The sequence below is a fragment of the Ammospiza nelsoni genome, chromosome 7 (assembly GCF_027579445.1).
Source record: "Ammospiza nelsoni isolate bAmmNel1 chromosome 7, bAmmNel1.pri, whole genome shotgun sequence".
Taxonomy (NCBI): Eukaryota; Metazoa; Chordata; class Aves; order Passeriformes; family Passerellidae; genus Ammospiza; species Ammospiza nelsoni.
The window spans coordinates 8,083,726-8,109,931 of NC_080639.1; the positions used below are offsets into that span (position 1 = coordinate 8,083,726).

At 36.6% G+C, this 26,206-nt stretch overlaps 1 long non-coding RNA gene across 1 annotated transcript in view; it reads right to left on the bottom strand.

Annotated features, from left to right (window-relative positions):
* Positions 1 to 247: 247 nt before the first annotated feature.
* LOC132075613 (uncharacterized) overlaps positions 248 to 26,206 on the bottom strand; it is a 46,476-nt gene continuing 20,517 nt past the window's right edge. Inside the window, exons 3-4 of the long non-coding RNA XR_009418790.1 lie at positions 6,048 to 6,188; positions 248 to 1,414 (exon numbers count right to left, since the gene is read on the bottom strand). This is a non-coding gene — a long non-coding RNA (uncharacterized LOC132075613). The remainder of the gene's footprint in view (positions 1,415 to 6,047; positions 6,189 to 26,206) is intronic.

A 26,206-nucleotide genomic window follows, 5' to 3' on the forward strand; every position in this document is an offset into this window, starting at 1 on the left:
TAATACTAGCAATTTAACATGATTAATAAAAAACAACAGTAATTGCCTTTACATAAAATATAACCACTGTGGTATTAAAATAGTGATTTTTTTCCTAAGAAATATGTAAGTAGTTATTACTAATTAATAGTAACAAACAAAAACCATTGCAATTCCATAAAATGTAACAGTAATTAATAGTAACAAATTCAATTACATTCCTATAAAATGTAACAACTATGACAGTACCATAATAATTAAGACTGTATTGTAGCAACAAACAAAAATTATTACACTTTTATTAAATGTTGCAGTAATTAATAATGAATAGCAACACACAGAGACCATTGCATTTCTATAAAATCTGATGGTGATTAATAGTAACAGTCATTACATTTCTATAGATATAATTGTACAATGTTTGATCATTACGGTTCTAAAAAAAAATAATATTTTCAAGAGCCTGTATTAAAAATATATAATATTTTAAGAGCCTTTTAAAAAATATATACTATTTTTAAGAGCAATGCTAATAAGATGTTAGCCTAGTGCAGGTAACCAGACCTGTGGTGTTTATACCTAGAAGAACACAAGTTTTTGTTCTGAATTTCCCAGTTCCAATTCTGAGTGACTGCATTTTTGTTCCAGGTTCAGCATTTAAATTCCACGCCCTCTGGCTTGGAATATGATATGAGAGAAGTTATCCCTGTGTGACAGGGAAGAGCCAAGCCTGTTGAGGCTTCATCAGCACAGTGTGCTCTGCATGGTCACTGCTTGATTATTCAAAGGCGTTTGTGGAAAATAAGTCTAAAGTTCAGCTTTGGGGGCTGATCATTTTTTCTGCGCCATTTAAGCACATCATCTCATTTCTAAGTGGTGCTGATTACAACAATTCACGGGCAAGCACAGTCATTTTCTGAATGGAAGGGTGAGAGAAGTGTGACCCTGTCACAAAGCAAAGCCCACGCTGCAGTGAGCGCTGCTAACAGGGACTCAGGGCTTGGGGGGAGCCTGGTTCCATGTGTGATTAAATGCAGCTCGTTGGTATAATGCCTTCACATTTAAACAGCTTAATTTTTAAATCACCAGATAATTGTTTAATTGTGGTATTTCTGTTGCCTGTGATGAATCAGGGTCTGCTGTCTAATGGTTCTGTGGAAATAAAATTGCCTGAAAACAGTCTCTGTTGTGTGTTGTCAGTGTGGGGTAGGTAGATGATGTTTGACTTGGCAAATGTACCTACAGCCACCAGGGCCACTTCACTCCTCATTCCAGGAAGGACATTATCATGACTTCCTCCATGTGCTTCCACAGGCCAGCCAGCTGCTTCTGCTTTCTCCTTGTAGCAGCTCCTTTCAGGGTTTTGCAGCTGGGAAGCTGCACCATTGCTGTCAAAGGAAGGTCAATCCATTACAGACAGACCTGCTGGACTCTCCTGAAAAATATATACCCGAAGTATTTTGAATAAACAAGTGAGTCTCAGTGTTCTTTTTGTCTTCACATTTCACTCAAACACAAGCCATTTGCTAAACACATATAATTTGAGTTGAACTGGTATAAATGCCTGTCGAAGATAGGGATTAACACCAAGGATGATTTGGGAGAAACAGCTGGGTTTGTACAAACAGTCTGTTTGTGCTTTGCTTCTTCATATAGAATCTCCAGAGCCAAAAAAACCCACAAGTAATTATGGGCAACTTCAGGTCATCTTTAATTCTTTCACTTCACCCAAATGGGACTTGGCACAGCATTTTCAAATGCAGCCACAGCCTGAAGAGAAACTGCTCTGCCCCAGGCTATGGGCTCTGCTGAAGGCAAAGGAAAGAGGGGCAGAAAAATGTGAGTCCAGGCCAGCAGAAATATTTGCTGTGTCCCCTGTGCCTGCACCCAGGGAGGGCTGTGTGCCTCACACACGGTGTGGGAAATGATTAGAGCCCAAAGATGCCACAAAGCCATGCCCAGGAAGCTCCTGAGAATTTGACTCCAGCTTCTCATGAAGGGTGATTATTCTATTCTATTCTATTCTATTCTATTCTATTCTATTCTATTCTATTCTATTCTATTCTATTCTATTCTATTCTATTCTATTCTATTCTATTCTATTCTATTCTATCCTATCCCATTCCATTCCATTCCATTCCATTCCATTCATCTGAATTTTTCTCCATCTTTTCAGAATGCTGAATAATTATTCTATTCTATTCTATTCTATTCTATTCTATTCTATTCTATTCTATTCTATTCTATTCTATTCTATTCTATTCTATTCTATTCATCTGAATTTTACTCCAGATTTTCAGAATGCTGAATAATTATTCTATTCTATTCTATTCTATTCTATTCTATTCTATTCTATTCTATTCTATTCTATTCTATTCTATTCTATTCTATTCTATTCTATTCTATTCTATTCTATTCTTCTGAATTTTACTCCAGATTTTCAGAATGCTGAATAATTATTCTATTCTATTCTATTCTATTCTATTCTATTCTATTCTATTCTATTCTATTCTATTCTATTCTATTCTATTCTATTCTATTCTATTCTATTCATCTGAATTTTACTCCAGATTTTCAGAATGCTGAATAATTATTCTATTCTATTCTATTCTATTCTATTCTATTCTATTCTATTCTATTCTATTCTATTCTATTCTATTCTATTCTATTCTATTCTATTCATCTTAATTTTACTCCAGATTTTCAGAATGCTGAATAATTATTCTATTCTATTCTATTCTATTCTATTCTATTCTATTCTATTCTATTCTATTCTATTCTATTCTATTCTATTCTATTCTATTCTATTCCATTCTATTCATCTGAATTTTACTCCAGATTTTCAGAATGCTGAATAATTATTCTATTCTATTCTATTCTATTCTATTCTATTCTATTCTATTCTATTCTATTCTATTCTATTCTATTCTATTCTATTCTATTCTATTCTATTCTTCTGAATTTTACTCCAGATTTTCAGAATGCTGAATAATTATTCTATTCTATTCTATTCTATTCTATTCTATTCTATTCTATTCTATTCTATTCTATTCTATTCTATTCTATTCTTCTGAATTTTACTCCAGATTTTCAGAATGCTGAATAATTATTCTATTCTATTCTATTCTATTCTATTCTATTCTATTCTATTCTATTCTATTCTAGTCTTCTGAATTTTACTCCAGATTTTCAGAATGCTGAATAATTATTCTATTCTATTCTATTCTATTCTATTCTATTCTATTCTATTCTATTCTATTCTATTCTATTCTATTCTATTCTATTCTATTCTATTCTATTCTATTCTATTCATCTGAATTTTACTCCAGATTTTCAGAATGCTGAATAATTATTCTATTCTATTCTATTCTATTATATTCATCTGAATTTTACTCCAGATTTTCAGAAAGCAGAATAATTATTCTATTTTCTATTCTATTCTATTCTATTCTATTCTATTCTTCTGAATTTTACTCCAGATTTTCAGAATGCTGAATAATTATTCTATTCTATTCTATTCTATTCTATTCTATTATATTCTATTCTATTCTATTCTATTCTATTCTATTCCATTCTATTCCATTCTATTCTATTCATCTGAATTTTACTCCAGATTTTCAGAATGCTGAATAATTATTCTATTCTATTCTATTCTATTCTATTCTATTCTATTCTATTCTATTCTATTCTATTCTATTCTATTCTATTCTATTCTATTCTATTCTATTCTTCTGAATTTTACTCCAGATTTTCAGAATGCTGAATAATTATTCTATTCTATTCTATTCTATTCTATTCTATTCTATTCTATTCTATTCTATTCTATTCTATTCTATTCTATTCTATTCTATTCTATTCATCTGAATTTTACTCCAGATTTTCAGAAAGCAGAATAATTATTCTATTCTATTCTATTCTATTCTATTCTATTCTATTCTATTCTATTCTATTCTATTCTATTCTATTCTATTCTATTCTATTCTATTCTATTCCATTCCATTCCATTCATCTGAATTTTTCTCCATCTTTTCAGAATGCTGAATAATTATTCTATTCTATTCTATTCTATTCTATTCTATTCTATTCTATTCTATTCTATTCTATTCTATTCTATTCTATTCTATTCATCTGAATTTTACTCCAGATTTTCAGAATGCTGAATAATTATTCTATTCTATTCTATTCTATTATATTCATCTGAATTTTACTCCAGATTTTCAGAAAGCAGAATAATTATTCTATTTTCTATTCTATTCTATTCTATTCTATTCTTCTGAATTTTACTCCAGATTTTCAGAATGCTGAATAATTATTCTATTCTATTCTATTCTATTCTATTCTATTCTATTCTATTCTATTCTATTCTATTCCATTCTATTCCATTCTATTCTATTCATCTGAATTTTACTCCAGATTTTCAGAATGCTGAATAATTATTCTATTCTATTCTATTCTATTCTATTCTATTCTATTCTATTCTATTCTATTCTATTCTATTCTATTCTATTCTATTCTATTCTATTCTATTCTATTCTTCTGAATTTTACTCCAGATTTTCAGAATGCTGAATAATTATTCTATTCTATTCTATTCTATTCTATTCTATTCTATTCTATTCTATTCTATTCTATTCTATTCTATTCTATTCTATTCATCTGAATTTTACTCCAGATTTTCAGAAAGCAGAATAATTATTCTATTCTATTCTATTCTATTCTATTCTATTCTATTCTATTCTATTCTATTCTATTCTATTCTATTCTATTCTATTCTATTCTATTCTATTCTATTCTATTCCATTCCATTCCATTCCATTCATCTGAATTTTTCTCCATCTTTTCAGAATGCTGAATAATTATTCTATTCTATTCTATTCTATTCTATTCTATTCTATTCTATTCTATTCTATTCTATTCTATTCTATTCTATTCTATTCTATTCATCTGAATTTTACTCCATCTTTTCAGAATGCTGAATAATTATTCTATTCTATTTGAATTTGACTCCATCTTCTCAGAAGGCTAATTAATTATTCTATTTTATTCCAATCTATTCTATTCTATTCTATGCCATTCTGTTTAATTTTTATTATATATTTTAGTTTTACTGAATAATGTGAAAGGAAACATCAGAAGGCTAAAAAAGAATGGTAATGAAAGCTCATGACTGATTCAGAGTCCAACACAGCTGATGGTGAGTGGTCATTTATTAAAAACAATTCACATGGAACCAATTAAACATGGACCCTTTGGTAAACAATCTCCAGACCACATTTCCAAGCAATCACATATTTATTATTTTTATTCTTTTCTGAGGCTTCTCAGCTTCCCAGGAGAAGATCTTGGTCAAAGAGGATTTTTCAGAAAATACCATGGCGACACTTGACTTTTATTTTGTTAATCTAAACAAGCCTAGCAAAGCTATTTGAATATGTCTTTAACAGAGAATATGTCTTTTCCTTCCTAGCAGTTCTTTTGTTATCCAGTCCAATAAAGGGATGGATATAGTTTCAAGGGAACTGTTATAAATGAAAGCAGATAAATGGCTTTTAAAGGATATTTTTGGATTATGCCAGAAAACACCATGAAAAAGGCACTGATTTTCTCTTAGCAGTGGCACATGTGTAGGTCAAAGCCATAGTAAACCAAAAATACTCCCAGGCCTCTCTTTTTTTTTTTTTCCTCTTCTGTAAATTCCAAATGATAAACTGCAGAAGTTCTTGTCCCCTGAGACATGAATTTATGCAGCACATCTTGTGATAGCAGAATCCAAAGTACACTTCCTTGCATAATTATGTTAATCTTATTTTTGTTATTGTACCTGTTGAAAGGCATTTAGTTCCTTGTTTAGACAGAGACAGCCCTGACTTCTGTTTTAGCATCAGTTGAAAATTTAAAAGAGGGAGGATTTTCTCACACATTAATGAATATTTTAATAAGTATTGAACTCCAGTTCTCCTTTTTACATCCCTTACTCTAATTTACTTCTGCCTCTGAGTGCTATGCAAAACCCATAAGGGGGACAAAGCCTGAGCAGAGAGACTTCAAATGAACATTTTACAGCTTTACCTTGAGAGGAAACCTTTGTAATTTTGATATTCACATGTTGAGAAGAGCTATTAAAATACATGGTTCTCTGAGCCACTGCTTTGCTTCACTTCACTGCTTCACCTTCCCACCCTGTTACAGAACAGCCAGTGCACTCCATTCCTGTGGAGAGATTTAAATTGTAAATTCCTTGGGCCATGGGTTGTTACCATTTTTGCTCCATGCGTTCATACTTTTAAGTCCCAAGAAGCCAATGACCTTGGCTGGACACAAAAAGGCACACCTTGGACAAATTATCCCTTAATTATTTCCAGAGTCTCTTTTTGGCATCACACAAATTTATTCAGCCACACTGAATATGCATCCAGCTCAAGGCAAATTGTCTAAACTTTTTGCATGATACTCTGCCTTATTTATGAATATTTCAGCTTCTAACCTAATCTGTGTCTCCTACACCTTCTGTTTCTCACCATTTTTAAGGATAAATCACTAACTTCAAAAGTCAAGAGCACTGTCGTGAGTGGCCACCTGACAATATGTATGGCAAAGACTCCAAAAATTATATATATTCCTATTATTATATTTTATTCCTATATTTCTATATTATTTTCCTACCTTATTACATACTATTAAACACCACCACACCCATAAGTTTTACTGAGTTGGAAACAGACTGGACGCCAAAGGAAAACAGTCTCTAAAAGCTTAAGAAATACAATTTTACATCTTGAGTGCCCTTGTGTTTTGAAGATTTTTAAAAACTGAACCAAAATGTCTAAGATTTAGATACCAACTTGAGCTGTCAAAAATCACTACAGGTGTAGGTAAAATTATTTTTGATATAACAGAATCTAATTTCTATCTCTTGCTGGGTTTTGGACAAAAGTGGCTGACAACTCACACTGCAGTTACACGAAAAGATCACTGTTGAAAGCACAGACAGTTCCAACATTTTTCTACTACATTTGTAGTAAAAAAGACTTTTAAAAAGCTTGTAGTTGTACAAAAATCAGCAAATATATGAGAAAAACAATGGTTTAAGATTAATTCTTTTGCCAAGTATCAAGTAAAAGCACTAGAAAAAGATACTGCACTATTTCATGAAATCAGAAGAAGGTAAAGACTTGCAATTTAATGTCATTATATAGACACACTCCTATAATATTGTCATCATCTACTACTTGAGACAATGAAACCAATCCAAAAACTTCACCTCCAAATAAGTAGCATTTTATACTGGAAACAAACTGAACACATATGGCAACCCGGTGCACTGTTCAAATTAATCCTGGCAAATAATACTTAAAATTCATAGATATTGTCAAACTTAGTAGAAAAAAACTCTTGAAATAATCCCCCTACAGATGGCACTGCAATTAATAACATGCTGAGGTAAAATGGCTTTCTGGAAATAATGAAGATATCCAAGATATGGAATGGAAGGAATAAAGGGAAGATATTTACCTCTAGATTTTCAGAACTTGAATGATAGCTTCTATTCAGAATATATGAAACACTGCAAAATATCACTGTTCAATGGAAAAAAAAAAAAGAGGGAGAGAGACAAAGCAGGATTTGAGCTTAATTCTTGGATGCTTTTGAAGGACAAATAAGGTAAATGTCTGCAAGTACAATGCAGATGCAAGGGGCATAAAGATGCTCGGAGCTTTTATATCACATTTGTTTTGTGATAGAAATTTTCACATTACAAGGCTTTCAACATAACCTTAACACTTACAATTTAATTTCTTCTTTTATTCAGACCATAGAAAGATTACACAATGGGAGGGAAAGAAACCTCACTCAAACACTACTGAACAAAACACAGATGTAGAAAGAGCTTCTTTTTTGTGGTAATTATCTTTCTGACACTCCTTCGTGTGATTTCCTACTTCAAGAAGAACCACTAACACAATTAAGTATTTCCAAGGTTCGTTTTGCAGTTTTCATAGCTAGAAATGTTCTGTTCAGTTCCACTAAAAGGACAGATAATGTACAGGGTGTGGAGGAAAAATGATCTTTCCCTTATGCTGTTGGCTTCCCATCCACTAACATCCCATGGTGTTTGCTGATATGATCACAGTATTTTCTATGGGAAAATGAGTTTGCTCAAATTTCTATTATGAAGGCTTCAGAATTTAATTAAGAGCAGTCTAGAACAGTCCAGTACCATCCTTAGTTTTAGATAGGACTATATATCGGAGATCCAGGATATCCTTATCCCTGTATCCATCAAACTACTGGTAATTTTGAATTAATGGTACAATGAAACTGCTGAGGAGTTTTCCCATTCTTTTAAATATTTTACCCCTTAGTGCTTCCATTAGCAATATGTACTTCAAAGAGATGAGAATATCCTGTAAGGTATTTTCAGACTAAGATTATTGTGGCAGGTATTTCACACTCAATTGTTGGTGCATTAGGGAATGAAAAATATTAGAGACAGAAGGCACCGATAAAGGGACAGTCTAATTATCTGAACTGAGTGTCCAATCTGACTGGAAATTTCATCTGAGTTTGAGTGTCTTTGGAATTAAAGGCAGTTATCTGACCTCAGCACTTATGGTTTTCTTGAAATTGCTATTGCAAAAAAATAAAGCTGAAATATAAAAATTTCCCAAAGAAAGACCAAAGAATAACACAGCACTTCTTAAACTCAGTAACACCACCAGGATACCTGCTCACTCTGTCAGGATGCATGATCACCCTCAGTGATACCTGGTCACTCTCAGGCAACACTGCTGCTTGCAGCAATTTCTGCATCCAGTTTCCTTGGTGGTTTTTTTTACCCATATCACAATTTTACATGAAATTACAGGTAGATAATTGGAAGGAAAAACCCAACACCTTTCTACCAACACCTTCCAGATATTTTCTAAACTGAAAGTAAGGATGAGACCCATTCCAAAAAAACAATGGAGGGCAGCAGAGATGCCCTCACTTGCCCATCACTTGCTCCATTAACAGCACAGACCAGGTGGCCTTTGAGCCACAGTGGCCACCAGCCCTGTTGTGACAGTGTTCACAGGGGTCTCAGGTTGAGGGAAGAGATGAGGATCTGACTCCATGTTTCAGAAAGCTGATTTATTATTTTATGATATATTTTATATTCAAACTATACTAAAAGAATTGAAGAAAGGATTTAATCAAAAGGCTAGCTAAGAATATCAAAAGAAAGAATGATAATAAAGTCTTGTGGCTTGGACAGAGTCTGAGTCAGCTCCCTGTGATTGGCCATTGATCAGAAACAACCATGAGACCAATCACAGATGCACCTGTTGCATTCCACAGCAGCAGATAACTACTGTTTATATTTTGTTCCTGAGGCTCCCCAGCTTCTCAGGAGGAAAAATCCTGAGAAAGGAAAGGATTTTTGAGAAAATATCATGGCTACACCCTATGCTCCCCATTCCCAGCACAAACTGCAGGGATCAGGGCATTTCTGCTGTGCCCTGCCCTGCAGCCTTTATGGAGTGGAGGCAGAACCTGCAAGCCAAAAGCTTTTCTTTCCCTCATGAGCATCTCCTGTGCTGCACTGGCACCTGTCTTGTGGCAGTTACAATGTTGTTTGAAGTTATCTCCTTCTCTGTCTTATCTGCCTCCATTTCACAGGAGAATTGAGCTGCTTTCCATGTGGGGCCAACTGCATTCATTGAATGAACTCCCAGCAGGAAACCTCAAGGGCTTTTTGGGACAGACCATGTCATTCCAGAGCACTGTGTGGAAAAGGAACCAAGAAGCTCCTCCAACTGCTTCTGTACTACAGAGCAACTACCACCTTTCTGCAAGTTTAAGGCTAGACCTGATCAACAAAAGGATTTCCAGTCTGTCCCCAGGATGTTAAATAGACACAGCCAGCCAATCCAAATATTATGAAATTGAATAACCTCCTCTATTCTACATAATAAAACCAAATTGCTCCAGTTGTGTCATTATATGCCCTGTGCAGAGAGGATGAAGAGTCAGAGCAGCCCTTAGACTTGTGTCCAGCCCTGTCAGCAGCACGTCTGCCTGCACCAAGGCAGAACACCTCTATCCACGTGCTCCCTGCCAGCCTGGGTGACAAACGCAGCCCAGCCTCGGTGCTCCCAGCTAGCAGAGGGAGTCAATGACAGATAAAGCCCCTCTTTGCTCTGATCCAGGGATAGAAGGCATTGCACAGACAAAGACAAATGTGATGGCTGCCTGCTGCTCGGGCAGAGCCAGCCACTGCAGCTGTGAGCTGATTCAGAAAAAACACAGCTTATTTCATGTTTATGGGTTTGAACCCAAGCTCAATGTGTTTGTAAATGACTGGGGTGCTGCTGTGGCTTGGCTCCCACCTCGTGCTGCAAGCCAGGCCTGCTCACTGGTGCCACCAGATCCAACCTGCATGGAAACAGTTCCTGCCCTCCTCAGCGCAGCTGAGTGTCAGCCCCTCAGGGGCAGCAAGGGCAACCTGAGCTGGCTGTCACAAACACCAAATTCCCAGAAGGACTGGGGGGACCTGAAGGGAGAGAGGTTCAGGAGGATTCCCCTGTGTTTGTAATGATCTGCCAGTGGTGTAGGACTCCCACTACCACCATGGCAAAATTTGTCTTCCAAGTGGCAATGCCAAAAAAAAAACCCTGACTATCATTTTTGCAAGGCTCAGCTTCCTAAATTGCAGTGAAGGAAAACAAAAGGTCACACCAGAGTAAAGTTTCATTTTTGTTCCTCCTTACTTGGTCTAGCCCCTTCTACTTCCCACATTCTAGCAGAGGAAAGGTTCAGGCTCCTATAGAAATATCTGGTGCTCTTAGCAAAACATTTTATACAAAGAGGCCTATCAGAGGAAATTAATAATAAATAATTAATAATAAATAATAAATAAATAATAATAAATAAAATTAGGTTCATCCCCAGACAAAAGGTGCAGTTGATGTCCCTTGACTCCTGTAACTGATAAAGAGAGGCTGCTCCTAAAGGGAATTATGACCCCCTAGATGGGCTGAGCCCTGTCTCACAGCAGTGGCCATCAAGTCCTGCTGCTGATACCTGGTGTGTTTGGCTGACTTGAGAGCCTGGGTCACATCTGAGGTTCCACCTCATGTTTTTCAGATGACTAAACTTAAGCATTAATAAACCCAGGCAGATATTAGGCTTTAAAGCTCATACACCCTGTTCATCACTGAACCACTGTTTGTGATGTGTATTACTGTTGAATAATACACAAACCTGCAATTTCAGAAATAAAATGTGACAGCTCTCAGGCTTCTGGGGCAGCAATGATCGTTGCAGAATAACACCACTGAAACAGGAGATGCTGTTGGCTGTTATTACAGGGCCTGTTTCCATAAGGCTCCTATAAAATCCATATGCACAGTAACTATTTGCAAGTGAAAACAGTGGCTGATGTGTGCAATTGTTGACTCTGAATACAGAGCAGACATCTGCATGAGCAAATCGATGTGCATGCAAATTTCATCCAAAACTCACAGAGACAGCTTTGAGCCAAAGCCACAAATGCTTTTTGGAGTATTCCTATTGATTTCAGGGATTTTGCCCACCAATATTATTTCCACACCATTGACTTTACTCCACTGTTCTTAAATATCAAGAAGAGCCTTAAGTTTTCTTTACTTACAGCACAGTTCAACTGATATTGAGACAAACCAAGCCCAAATACTCTAACAAGGGATAATCTCAAGAAGTAAGCTTGATAATCACTAAATAACAAAGCATGAATCATAGTGCTATTTATCGTCTCCTGCAGTGGATATTTGCAGGCAAAAATCAGGGATTTCTTCTATTTATTCACCTATTTTCCCCTCCAGGAAGTCTGTTTAATGAGAAGAAACCTCCAAACTCTTAAAACCCATGTGTATATGCTAAAACTTTTCAGTAAAGAAAACCCTTCATAAAGCTCAAACATGTCTCACAATTACACTTTGCTGTTGCTGCTAAAGGATCAAAAGGATCAAAAAACCTAAGCATGAAAATAAAATATGCTGAAAAGATTTTCAATTCTGTAATTGTGTTCATGTTGCAAGGTTTGTGGGTTTTTTTTTGTTTTTTTTTTTTTTTTTTGTTTAAATTGGAAGGCTCTCAATAATTGGAAAGCTACCAGGTTGCCCTCAGGCAGAAAAGTACCACCTACTCTCTAATATAATGCAAAGAACCAAGGGGTATTTGGTGCCTCTCCCTACCATACATTTGCTGCTACCCAAGGGTCTGGGCACTTCATCTGCTCTTCTGTGGGCACAGGGGCATCTTCTGCTTCAAATTCTGCCAGTCACCCTCTGTGTGCACCAGGTCCAAGGTACTGGTGAGGTCTCAGACAGAAATGGAAAGTGGCCAACAAGAAACAATGACCTCCAGCACTTCAAAGGGCTGACCAGTGCAGGAACGGTCACTTGTTGTTTTGCTTTGCCAAATTCTCTCAGGATTCCTCATGAAAAATTAAAGTTTCTATCCCTTTGGCTTAAGCTGCTACACTTTAATAAGAAGAGTTGTTGTTCTTGGTTTGCTGATTTATAAGGTTTGAAGCACTTTTGCTTTGCATTCTGTTGCGTGTAAGCTGGTGGTGAGCTAGGAGGAATAATTTATAAATGAGATGAATTTGTATAGATTAGCCAAGTGCCTACTGACTGAGAATATAGCAATGTCTAAATATTTAGATGAATTAAGCAGCAAGGAAAGATAAATATTCTTGAAAAGAACACATTTAGTAGGCCACTGAAGTATAACTAGGAATAAATAAAAACAAGCAAAGAAAAAACATAAGAACACAGAGGAAAGGCGTCGCAGTATAATGAGGCAAACAAAAATAGTTTGCATGTCTTTATTTATACCTCCCCCATCACTAAGTCCAAGTTTATGACCTCCAAAGTACAAAATACTGGTTAGGTGAATGATCTATATTACTATGTTCAACTGAGCAGCTTGGGACACACATTGTGTCTCTGTTGGCCATGCTAAAATAACTGCTTTACATTCCTGTCACTGCCTGCAGACAAATATACATTCCCATCTATATGTACACATCCATACATACACACAGGAAAGGATTAGGTAGTGCAGCCACCCCTTACCTTGGAAAACAAAAACACTGGCATAAATTCCTGTCTGCCTCCTGATTGTAACAAGCTAGGAAGGGGAGGAAGTATTGCTCTCATACTAAATCCATCATCACAAGAACTGGTTAGGCACAATTGTTTTGGTCTTTCCTATAAGTTTTGCCCTGTGGTGAGTTTTTTCCCCCTTTTTTCCTTAATGGAGAACAAACATCACCAGGCAACATGGCACAGCAAGTGGGCAACCTCTGTGGCATCCAAATACCTCCCCCAGTATTGCTTTCAAACTTTCCTAAAGAAATAAATAAATCTAAAGATTCTCCATTTTCTACTTCTGGATGAAAATAAGTTTGAAACAATAGGAAAGGGCTAAAAAATAAAAAAAAAATTAACCACAAGTTAAAAATACCCATTTCTCCAGTGATCATCTCATGTGATTCTTAGACAGATGTTAAAAGTATAGTCTAGAAGTAAGAAGCACCACTTCAGTCTTTCAGTACATTTGTATTTTACTGACATGAGTTCTTGTCTCTGTTAATTATGGAGGTCTGGGTGAGGTAATTAAATTAAGAGGAAAAATAGGGCTTGGGTTGTTATTTTAATTATTTGAGTAATGCCTACTTTGTATAGTTTACCTTTTAAAAAATATAGTCTAAAATCTCTAGAGAACAGCGTAATAGCTCTGAATAATCCTAGGGAGAGTTTGACTTCATATTAATGGGTGTGCCAAATCACAAAATGGTTATTGCCTGCATATATTTAAAAATAGATTGTAGGATCTTAATCACTACTTTTAATCTTGAATTCTTTCTGGAGGTAGCAAAGACAGCTATGTGGTTTATGTCTTATCTTGTTTCTTCTAAAAGTTATTAGATTCCTTCTCACAACAGTCTGGTTTGTTTTCTTTCTTTTGGGTAAGTATACTTTAAAATGTATCAAAGAGAATTTACAGTTTTGTATAATTTTGGAAAACTTGCAACAACTGAAAATTATCCCATTGTTCTCATAAAATCATAATATTTCCATCAGATGTCTTCATTATGTGGAACAGGTCAACTCTACTTCAAAAAATCTATATTTACTTTATTGTAGGAACAAAAAATCTAGCATAGGGAGCCAGCTAAACTAGAAAAGATTTCAAGTAAAATGGTTCTCTCTACTCTGGGCATGGCCTTACCCAATGCATTTCCCAGGTTATAATTTTTGAAGCAATTTACTGACAGAAGAAGTTAAAATAGTTATTTGACCTTTCTGGAGTAAGTGAATCTAAATTAAAGTATGAGTAATTACTGCAGTATTTAAATTTTCCACCTTCCCTCACTGATTTCCCCCCGCCCCCTCAGTAAGTTTATTAGCACTGGTTACTTGTTGCTTGTCTCAGAAATTAATTTTTAAATTTCAAAAATCAGCATAGAACAATTTTTTTTTAACTGATGCTGTGAGGTGAATTTTACTACCAAGCATCATTAAGATTTCAGTCTCATTTCAAGGAAAGACAGTTCCACAGTCTGCAAGGAAGAACAGATTATTCCACAGATTAAAGACAAAGCCCAGAAGTATACATGATGACAGCTGCAAGAAAGTTAATATATTTTCAGTCTCTGCAAAACATTAGGTTTTCTCAGCTGAGTGATGGAGTGAAAAGTTATGGGTTTGTATTATGTATGTTCTCAAAGCCATAACAAAGGCAGCCACATTTTTCTCCATGAACTCTATCAGAAAACTTCCCATTTGATTTGGAGCCCAGTCAATAAAAAGGGTAACTATTTATGGCATTCAAAGCTATGGATGGAATTTCAGCCATAAATTAAACCCCCAACCTGCATTTTAAGAGTTTCATACAACTGGTTTATATCCCAGCTTTTAGAGGGCAAGGCAGGCTATACACTTGGAAGAAAAAAATCCTGGATCTACTCAAGATGATGACAAACCTACCAAGCATGCAATGGTGTTCAAAGGAAGTTCATTATTATTGACCCAAAAAGAAAGAGACAGACAAGGAAATCACATTCTTCAATTCCTTGTCTCACCTAAAAGCACTAAAGCCCAAAGAACTTCCTGTCTGTTAAATCTGTGTGCCATCAGCCAAAACAACAACAATCCATTTGAGGTTTTACTGACACTTGAAGTGCTGGTAAACCTCCATCTCCTGTCATCCCTTTATGAAATGGATTGGACAAGTCAGGCTGGAAGCCTTTAGAGATATTAGCTGAAAATCAAAATGGAAGGGAACTTTTTCCTGACATATTTCTTCCTCACTCTTTGACATTTTCTCACATTAAAAGTAAATAGTATGATTCCTCTCTTACAGGGTACCTGGTTTAACATTAAGTCTTTTGGAAAACTCCAGTTCATCTCAAAACCAGTTACTTCCCACCTAGTTCTTTTTCAAGCCAATAAAATCAATTTGATCCTTTGTGGGCAATCAACTGATGCCTCAGGTTTTAGCTTTTATGTTGTTCAGATTCTGTGCTGCTTTAGTGTGCAGTTCTGAGCTTCATATGAGGGGATGGTGAGCTCTATTCACAGAGTATGGAGACAAATAATTCCTTCTCTAGCTGGGGACCAAGGACAAACGATCCAAATCTCAGGCCTAAGAGGACAAACAACATGGGCTGAAGAGAGAAAAACAAGGAGGAGGGGGCTTCCTAACCTAAAGCTGTAATTGGACAATTAACTCCAATATGCAAATGGAGCAGAAGATATAAAAGTGAGAGACCCCGTGACCAATTGTCCATTTTGTGGCCATTTTGGTTCATCTTGGAATAAATAAGGAGCTCTTGTGCTGCCCAAGGTGCATCCATTGAAGCCTTTTAATAAATCCCTACTTTATTCTTTAACTGTGTCCAGCCTCTCTTTCAGGTCAGCCTGCACAAGGCATCATTTCCCATCTTCCTAGGGCTACATCTACCCAAGCACCTCTAAGAAAAGGAGAACTATTATTTGCATTGTGGTTTTAATACATGTTTTATGGTTTAGTAAGGTGTATGCTTAACTAACACAAACCCCACAAACGTCTCAGTAAAATGTTCTGTGTTGGAATGTCTCGTAGAATAAGGGAAACAATCCTTCCTTGCACTTTCTAAAACCAGCATGGTGCATTATATAAAACTACCTGTCTATAGAATTATAGAGGTCTTCACTTCTGGAAAATGCTAAATATTTGCAGTATTTCCACTGAGTGACAGCACTTGTGACAAAGAAACAAAGACACATGATCCAGAGCTTTCCTTAACTAGAAAATTGATTGGACTTCTTAGATCCAGAAGGCAGCAACCAAGGTTGCCCAAGCCTCTCTGCAACATTTTGTTAAGAAATTTAGATTATATTGAGCTTTCTCAATTACATCTTTTAGGTTGTTTGAAAGGTGCAGCTCCTGTATTTGAGTTTTCTGAAGCATCTTTCATATGGCTACCATGGGTTTGCTCTGGTGACATTTTTAGGAAAACAACTGGTCTTTAAGCAAAGGGAATTAAGAGACAGAAGTACTCAATGCTGCTGTCTGAAGCTGCATGCAAAGGGAAGTGTGAATTTCTCTAAGCTGATTGTTTCATTTATTCTATTTTCGTATTCCTGTTTCCATATATTAAAAAGGTAAAGAATACACTGCCTCGTTTAGAAACCCCCTTCTCTTAGGAGTTAATTTTATCTCATTGTTAATGTTTATCAATAGATGCTTAAAAGAATCTGCTTTTTTTTTTTTTGTTTTTAAGTTACTGTTGCAAGTAATAGCAAACTGTTGGGGAGGGCAGTGAGGTGCAACGAAGCCCTGCATTGTGATGATAAAAGCATACTGAGCCATTGAAAAGCAATGGAGAGGAAATAAAATGGAACTCTACAATATACCAAGTGTCATCACCATTAAGTTAATATTACACTCAGGCTCTGTGAAACCCCTGATTGTGGAGACCACATTTTCTTCTAAGTATTTAGAGGTATTTTCTGTCCACTCATATACAAAATTCTACTTCAAGTTAAGCTTTTAGCTAGTATGCAAAATAAAAATTTCCCTAGAAAATGCAATAAATTTTTTATCTAATTTGAATGCTTTCCAGTTCTGGCAATGTACAGCTATCTTTTCTCCAAGCATTGTTTGTGACAGCCATCCTAGCAAGAACATGTTTTTGATTCACATCAATTTTAGATAGATGACTGGGGTGATTTTCCTCCTCAGTTCATGAGTTCCAGCTGAAAAAGCATCACTTTGCTATGTATAAGTAAGTATCACTTGCTATCTTTGGGTCATTTAGACTGCTTAGAGGCAGGGGAGAAAATACCTGGGGTTTTATTTTTTGATTTTTTTTTTTTTTTTTGAGGAGGGGGGGGATATCTGTCTTAAAAAAAAAAAATTCTGCAGGATTCAGGAGTTTGCATTTACAACAATAGGGATTCCATAACCCCCCCCAGGAAAAAAAAAAAAAAAAAAAAAAAAAAAAAAAAAAAAAGCCAAACCAACCAACCAAAAAACCCATGAAAGAGTCTTCCATTACTGGTACATTTGGCAATTCCAAAGCACCAGGAAATGACCTCAGCTACCCAGTAAAAGTATCTTTCACATGAAGAAGGTCATAACTTGCAGAAGGCTCCAAAGCCTTCCTGTCTGTGATCATTTGCTGCTCTGTTTTCCTGTCCTGCTCACCAATAGCTATTTTTTACTCTTGCACTTCTCAGTTCAGTTTTCTCATGCCATGCACATTCAGTAAGATGGAATCACATCCAGCAGCTTCTGATCATGATCAGAGTTTACTGCTCAATCAGAATTTACCCTCAATTTACTGCTGCAATCATCCTTTGTGTCAGAGACAGACACCCTGCACTTCCATATCATCTGGACTCCCTCCTCATGCCAAATTCTTCCTGCTTCTTTGGTTTTCCTCTATGGGAAGGAGCTGTAACACCTCTGAGCCCCTGAAATTTCTCAACTTCTACAGTTCTTTCAGGTTATTGCTCCCTGAATTCTTTGGGTGCTGATAGATTAAATTTCTCTTGCCCCATCACAAGATGCTCTAATATTCTCAAAGGAAAGGGGAAGATAAAAATGATTCTCTAAGTAAATATGTACATGTGTAAATATGTAAAAATTATTCTCTAAGTAATATTTTTTTTTACCAAAAAATGGTGAGAACAGATTTGAGTTGTCAAACTTTAGGGGCTATACTGCACTTGATAGCATAGCCAAACTTCTTGGGACTTGCCTTCAAAATGCAGATTTGTACTCCTGCAAATTGGGCGCAAAAAGGGGTAACATGCAGGCCAATTTACTATTTTTCTGCTTCCTAGTTTTGGGTTCTTATGGGGCTTATATCTATCTAAATAACTATCCAAGCAGGCAGTAATTCAAGTATTGTCTAATTACTTCTGGAAATTTGAACAAATAATTTGCTGTTCCTTCCACTTCCCAGTTTTCCAAATCTATAAAGGATGGCAGAAAACCACTGCCTGAGGGGAGCTGCACACACAGGGAGTTAGTCAAGTACTTGCTTTCCAGGAAGGGAAGGTATGAACTGAAAATGAGAAAAGAAATCAATTTCAGTCCGGAGCTGCAGCTACTAAAAGCTGCAGATGTTGTGGTACCCTACAGCTGCTCTTGCCTCGGGGCCTTTCAGACCTACCTGAGTGTCTGGGCCATGCACATCAAGATGACTTTGCACACTCTGCACACCCCAGGGGAGCCCAGGCTCTGGAAATAGCACACTCACTTTTCCCTCAGTGCAGGGGTCACCAGGTAATTACTCATATTCCAAGAATCATGAATACACAGCCAACAAAGTAGGACTTGTCCTCTGGCACTCACATGGGGTTTTCACAACTTAAATAACTAAGAACATGGAACAGAAAGTCACTTTTCAAGGTCAGTCTCACATTTTGAGTGTCCTGCTGATGAGGCTGGGCTCTGTGGCCAGGTCAGGACACACTGACAGCCAGGGCAATGAGTTAAAACATCCAGAAAATGAGCAACACAAATGCTAATAATCTTTTAGTTCTGTTCTGCAACTAAACAGTTTTATGAACAAACCCTGTAAAGGTTAACAGATCACAACCTTTTAAAAGAGTCATAAATAACATCCAAAAAGATCTGCTGGTTAAATGCAGTTTTTTTATAGATAGGCATGTATATTATACACACATGGCACTATGTTTATGTTGGATTTCATGTGTACATATTTATAAAGTAAACCAACTACAGGAACATAAATTATCAAAGGCATCATTCTACAGTCCACATAATCTCAAAACAATTCCCTTCTTTAGACCCAGTTTTGAAAAAAACAAGAGGACGGCAAGTCTTTTTGCCCATTAATCCCTCCTTGGAATATAAACCACCAATCAATATTTTTTACAGCCTGTTCTGACATTTCACACCCAGTCACTTTTCTAATTGTGGGCAGGAACAAAGCACCGTGCTGTTGAGCTTAAACCTACTCAGAAATTCTATTTTTAAGAAGTCATACAGAAAAATCTAATCTGTCCTTTGCCTCTTGGTTTTGTAAAATCACTGTCATTACTGAATAACAGAGTTAAGTATTCCCCATAAGATCATGCAATAATGATCTTTGGAAATTTAGATATTATGGTTGCATTTAACTTCCACATCCATCCTGTCAGACTTTTACAGCTGGCAGTCAAATGCCATAATTTAAGCCTCTAAAGCATAAATAAAAACAATAAAGGTAGGAATCAAAGTTATTTAGAAAGTGGAGAAGAAATTCTGTGCCAAATTTCTGGTGCTGTAACTGTGGTATCAGTGTGTAACAAGAGAATTCAGGCCTTATTTCCCCCAAAACCAGGGATAGCCAGACATTAAGACTGACAATGACATAAGACAATCTCTCATGTATGTTGTGCTGTGACTAAGCTCTTGATAAAAGGTTCTAGAAGCCCTGTAAGAATTGTATTTTAAAGTCAAGTTGGTTACAGATCACCCAGAAGCACCAGTGAAAGCTTCCCCATTGTTTGCCTGTGCCTGTTTTGCAGCCAGACTTGGAGAGGTCAGTTTCTGATAAAACTGTAGAAGACAGGAGAGTTAATGACTCACATCTGTGATTTTAAATTATTCAGTTACCACTTGAGCACTAACCAGAGGCACAATAAACAGCAGCTAATAGGAGTCATGCATGTTTCATAAAGGGAAACTGTACACTCTGGAGTGTATTACATCCAGCTCTGAAAACACTCACAGTGTTTTCAACATCATTTAAGGCCAGTTCCTCCTACTATTGCTTTAATTTTCTGCAGTGGTACGTCTCATTGGTTTGAATCAGTTTTATTGAGGAATAGAAAACAGATTGCAATCTGTTAAAAAAATATTTCCTTTTCAAGTCATATAGATAGGGGGAGATCTTTTATGGATGTTGTCTCAGTTTCCCTGTGGCCTGTGCAATCCTCCTTTGCAGGGGCTGCAAGAACAGCTGCAGCCACATGTGCTTCACATTCTGCTGAGACATCCAAAAGCCTGAATACTCTCCAAGAGCCAGACACACCCACCAGGAACAGGAGGGTGTCACAGATTGCAGAGACTGCACACTGCAATCAAAGCCTTGCCTTTGCAGTCATATGCTCACCCAACATTTGCACCCTTCAGCAGGCAAATTCTCCTATTGTCAGCAGAGTTTGAACATGACCAAAGCACCTTTTTCCACTGTTTGGAAAGGAGTCTGCTACAGAAATACTGAACAGACACCCAGAAGAAGGAAGAAAGTAGGAAGTACTGGTAGGAACCTTAGAAATACACTTTTAGGCAGCTAATCTTAAGAGCCTGGGTCCTTCCTAGTTATGACAGAAAACCCGAACAAAGCTCACTTCAATTGTTCCTCAGTTATCCAGGAGAACTTTCTGCTGAGCTTACCTGCAGAGAAGTCTCTCCTGTTGGCAGTATTAATAATAGCAAAGCTTGTGAGACAGAATGTCAAAGAAAATGGTGGGATGAAATGATAAAGTTCAAACCTCCACAGAAGTGTTTGGCATGAAGTAACAGTCTGCTAAATCATAACTGAAGATGAAAAGAAAATTTTACTCTAAACAAGTGCATCATGAACACCTCAGGAAGATGGGGAGAGGCACTGCTAGGGTATAGCCTTAGGCTGTTAACTCCCATTGTAATCTGGACCTGGCAAAGGCAATATTTGCATAACTCTGCTACACCGAGACTGCAGCTCACTGAGCTGTTTGCCACCTCCTTACACTTCTCATCTTTTCCTCCTGTAATTGGTTCCCTACCCTTGACCTGGGGAGACGGTGCCATGTAACAACACTCTGATAGCAGAATATTTGTACCTCTGAGGGATTAATGGCACTGTGCTCTCTATAAAAACGGCTCTATTGAACCAACACGACTGCTCTTATAGCTCAATTACAGAGCAGTCATCCAGGAATTGAAGATGACTTCTGAGGCAGGAGAACTCATGTCCCTCCAGAAATGATACTTTTTCTCCAGCTGTGAAGCCATGACCCCTCAGGATCCAAGTCATTAAAAGAGCCTGACTATCAGAGGATCTGCCATCTGATTACTGCAGTCTGTCTTCAAAAGAGCTCTTCATTCACAAAGGTATTAGCGGGGAGTTAAAGTGCCATCAATTTCTCTCTGCTATTTCTTGGATAGCTGTTTCCTCTCTTCCAGCTAATAAGGTTAAAGAAGGAGAGATTGTCAGCCAAGCCAGAGTAAATTAAAAGTGAAACTTCTCAGTCATTGTTATTCCTCAGTTTCTGAAAAAATTTGACGTCTCCTTTTTGAGGTTTCAGTTTAAATGAATGACACCGAAGTTTTAGAGAAATAAAACACTTGAAACCCTCACCCTAACCTTTCCCTCAAACAAATGTCTACAAATATCCATGAAAGAGTCCATTTCTGATAAAGAAATGTGCTGCTTTCAGAGTGAGAACTTCAAATGCGCCAGCAAGTGGCACTATTCTGGAAGCCCCCACAGTTTTCCTTTGTGTTAGTTCCTCATGGATTCCTCATTATCTTTCAACACAGCCATTTCTAACTTTGGCAGGTTCACCAACGACCAGCAACAACAAAGTCCCTGTTTTTAGTCTATTTCCATGATGCATCTGTCCAGAACCAAGGTCCTTATAGCAGCAGATGGACTGGGAGACACACAACACCCTGTGCCTGAGCACTCCCCTCTTCACTTCCCCAGCTCATCCTCAGGAAAACAAGAGGTCCACAGGGACAAGAAGCAGCAAATATCCCTTTCACTGACTCCAGCCATAAAGAGAGAGGCATCCACATGGCAATCAACACACTGAATTATATTTTATAAATTAATTCACAGTTAAGCACCTCCTCTTTTATAAAGGTACATGTCTCTCTTTGAAGTTCCATAAACTCCAGCTGGCTTTAAATTCTTTACATGTAAATTAAATGTGTGCTTTTCCACTGGTTTCAGGTGGGAGTAGCCAGTCTATGCAGTGGAACAAGGACTGAAAGAACATTCACATGTGGCTTGGTTTCTGGTTCTTCTGAAGAGCTGAAAAACCTGTTTACTAGATTTGAGTTTGGAACCCTCATGGCTCCTTCCCAAATATGGAGAACAGGATTTTCCCCCAAGGTGTCTCTGCTGAGCTTAGAGCTCAGCAAAACAATCTTGTTAAACAAACAAACAAAGGAAACAACTAAAGAACCAGCACCACAACAATACCACAAACCACTGAAACACTACAAAATGCTTTGCTCCATTAAGCAAACAGTTTAGGAACTCTCGCAAAGGAGAGATGCCCTTTACTGCTAGAATCTTTGAAACAACAACAGATATGGAAGGCCAGAACCCTCCTGAATCTAATTTCATTCATTCCTTCATGACATCTGGTGAGGTGAGCCATTATTTACTACAGGTATCAGTACACTCAGGTTATTGCCTAAAGAGATGGAATAGTGCTGTACTCTGCCTACAAAAAAATCTGAACTGCTTTTGGACAGGTGCTGACAACAGAGAGGGAGAGATAAACATTTTTTTCTGCATTAAAAGTCAGTTTTAAGATGATGATGATATCAGAGCATTGTAAAAAACCAGAAGTGACATAGCCAGAGATGTGATTAATATTCTTATTAGGATGGATGTACTACTACTGCCATAGCAATGGAAAGAGAAATCAAAATTGCCATAGTAATTAATGAAACTATGAAGAGGCTTGAATGCTATAAGTAGTAAAAGAAGAAAAACATGCACAACTAGAAATGGAGATGAAAAACAATCTGAACAGAGCTCAAATTAAATTAAAATGTCCCATGTTAAAAATAACAATAAAATGGAATACAAGTGCAAAGGTAGAAAAGAGCCAGAGGAGCAAGACCTTTTCAAGACAAGAGAATTAAGCTCTGCAAAGAGGTATTACTCAACTCTTGAAGGTAAAATAATCTGAGTCAATGAACCTGATGGAGCTGATACAGTCTTTTGCCCACCCAGTAATAAGTGCTGTAATAAATATTTTAAAAAGTAGTATTTTTAAAATTCCTAAAAATCTGAGTATCACTTTTAAAACATCTGGAAAGGGATTAGTTAATACTTTTTAGCTCAAATATATGGCAATGGAAATTCTTGATTATAAAGTAATAAAAGATATAGATATGAAAGTAATTTTTTTTTAATAAAATGTAATGCTAGGTAATGAAATATACACCAGCTTGGACTAAGGAAGCAGAAGAATTCCCCAATTAAAGACCAGAAGGCAGAAATTACCTGTGGTTTGATACCACTTCTTTTAGTTATTTTGGCAGCCAGCTGGATGCCCTTGAGGACAACAAAATCTCAGCTATGCAGATTAATCAGTGGAAAACCATGACCTAGAGGTGTCATAAACTATGACTCAGTGGTGTCATATGTAATATTTATAGATACTGCCATGGGATTCCTTAACTAACACATTTCCAATAAACACTATGAAGCAGCAGATATTTTCAGCTATTTTAATATTTTCATGTATTGTTAAAACCATAACTTCATTTTCTATGCAATTCTCAATATTTAACTTCCAGGATAAAGAGGATTTTGAAATAAAATTTTGTTCCAGAGAGGCTCACTACAATAATAACCAATTAGATTGAGGACAAATCAAATTATTTGTGATTAACTGAACCCCCAGTTTGTCCATTCTTAAAAATGTTTTAATGGATATAAAATTAAATCAGCCCTTAAACAATAAAAACCTTATGTCTGTTTTTAGGGTACAAAATACTAATCTCAAACTTGATTCCTTCCAAGTAGGCACCACACAGAAACTCACATTTCCCACTGCAGAAAATCTGCTACAGCTGTTTTCTTAACTTCAAATCTTCTGTTAAAAAGTGTAAACAACCCCCTGCCCTTTAGTCTCCAAGGGACAAATTCTACCAAACTCTCCTTTATTCATCCCTACATCAAAAGCATGTATGCTGCTAAGAATCCAATTAATCTTTCAGAGCCCCTACCATCTATTTTGAATTCACATACCTTAAAGGAAAAACTATCATGAATCAAGTCTGCTGCTAATTATGACCCATAGCATAAAGTTTTCCCCCTCTGTCCAACATGAACTTTGCAATATCCATTATCATTGTAAATTATTTACTGCAGAGCTGCTGAACAAAAAGCAGGCTTATTGGAAATACTGTTGCTACACAAAATAGCTTTACAATACATTACACCTTCCTACTTCTATTAGACTTATTACTTCATATTTCAAGCAGAAGTAAATATTCCCCTTGTGGGAGACTACTGTCTATTTGTGTAAGACTTAATGACACAAGGTAAATGGCGCTGTTGGTTTGAGTTAGACATGCAATACACTTCAATAATGTGCTATTTCCCTCTGTATATGATGCAATCCTAAAGAAAACATGATTAGAAAACCCATTTGTGCTTGAAACTTCCTGTGATTGTTTTAAAGGCTATAGCTCAGATCAACACTGTAGTCTTCTTCCTTCATCAATTTCCATTATCAGTTTGGTTCAGAGAAATCCTGTCCCAGGAGGTTTCCTAAACAGATTTTAAGTGGATATAATGCTCTGGTTACAAAAGAAAAGCAAACAAAACCTACTGATTCAATACATCCTGAAAGACACTTAACATGAGTAATAAGTAGTAAGAATTGCATTCAAAGATATTTTTTTCACATTTTCATTACAATACATGTTCTTTCCTCAAAGAACACAAGCAAAATATTACTATGGGTAAAGACTTCTCAGATCTTTACAATAAATTAAATTTTCTCAAGAGCTTTCCTTTTTATTAGGAGTCTAAAACCAGGAGGATGTATCCAATCTCATCTGGTCTTTCCCTGCCACTGCTCATTTCCCCAACATTTGTAGCAAAGAATGTTTGCTTGGCTTTCAATATTCAGTGTTCTGTTAAAAAAAAAAGGAAGTGCAGTACTAGGAGAAACATATAAATAAGGACCATTGCTAATTAATGGACAAGTCATTTTTCAAGGAAACCCATGGAAGAACCCCAAAGTGACAACCCCTGTGTGTATGACTTTTTGTTAATGTCATATAAATAATGGTGGTGGGATGAGGCAGCAGGAGCAGAAACTCCAGAAAGAAAATGAATCCTCCAAGCAGTGCCCTGATCCAAGTGCAGTCAATAAGCTCCATGAACTGAGGGCTCTCTGCAAAGCAATCATTTTCCTCCCAGCACCTCCAATAGATATTTAACCCTGAGAGGTTAACAGACTCTATGCTGCTTTAGAAAGTCCATTCAGAAAAAGCTCCTCATTATTTCTATTCCCTCCCCCCACCTCCATAAGCACTAATTCCTATTCAAGACAAGATTTCATCTTAACAACATGTGAACAAGAGATGTTTATTATTTTCCAGGCTCTCATTCTGGTGCTGAACTTCACCTAGCAGATTTGTCTTCACATTTATTCTGTCAATAATTAATTCATTTCTCTATTTACTCGTGCATTTTTCACTGCAGGACACAAAGCAGGAAGGAATAAGGCATTTAAGCATTTTAGAATGCTTAAATTACATAGACAAGCAAAATGTGTGTTGTTGGCATATCACTGCCTATGAGTCACTGCTTGAGGAAGTAACAGGATAAAGTCAAGAACACAACACAGCTGCTCTGCCCAACCATATCCTGGCAAAGTTCATCACCAAAGTCACAAGAAAAGAAACCATGTCTGACAAGTAGTTGATAGAAATGCTGTTAAATGGGATTAATC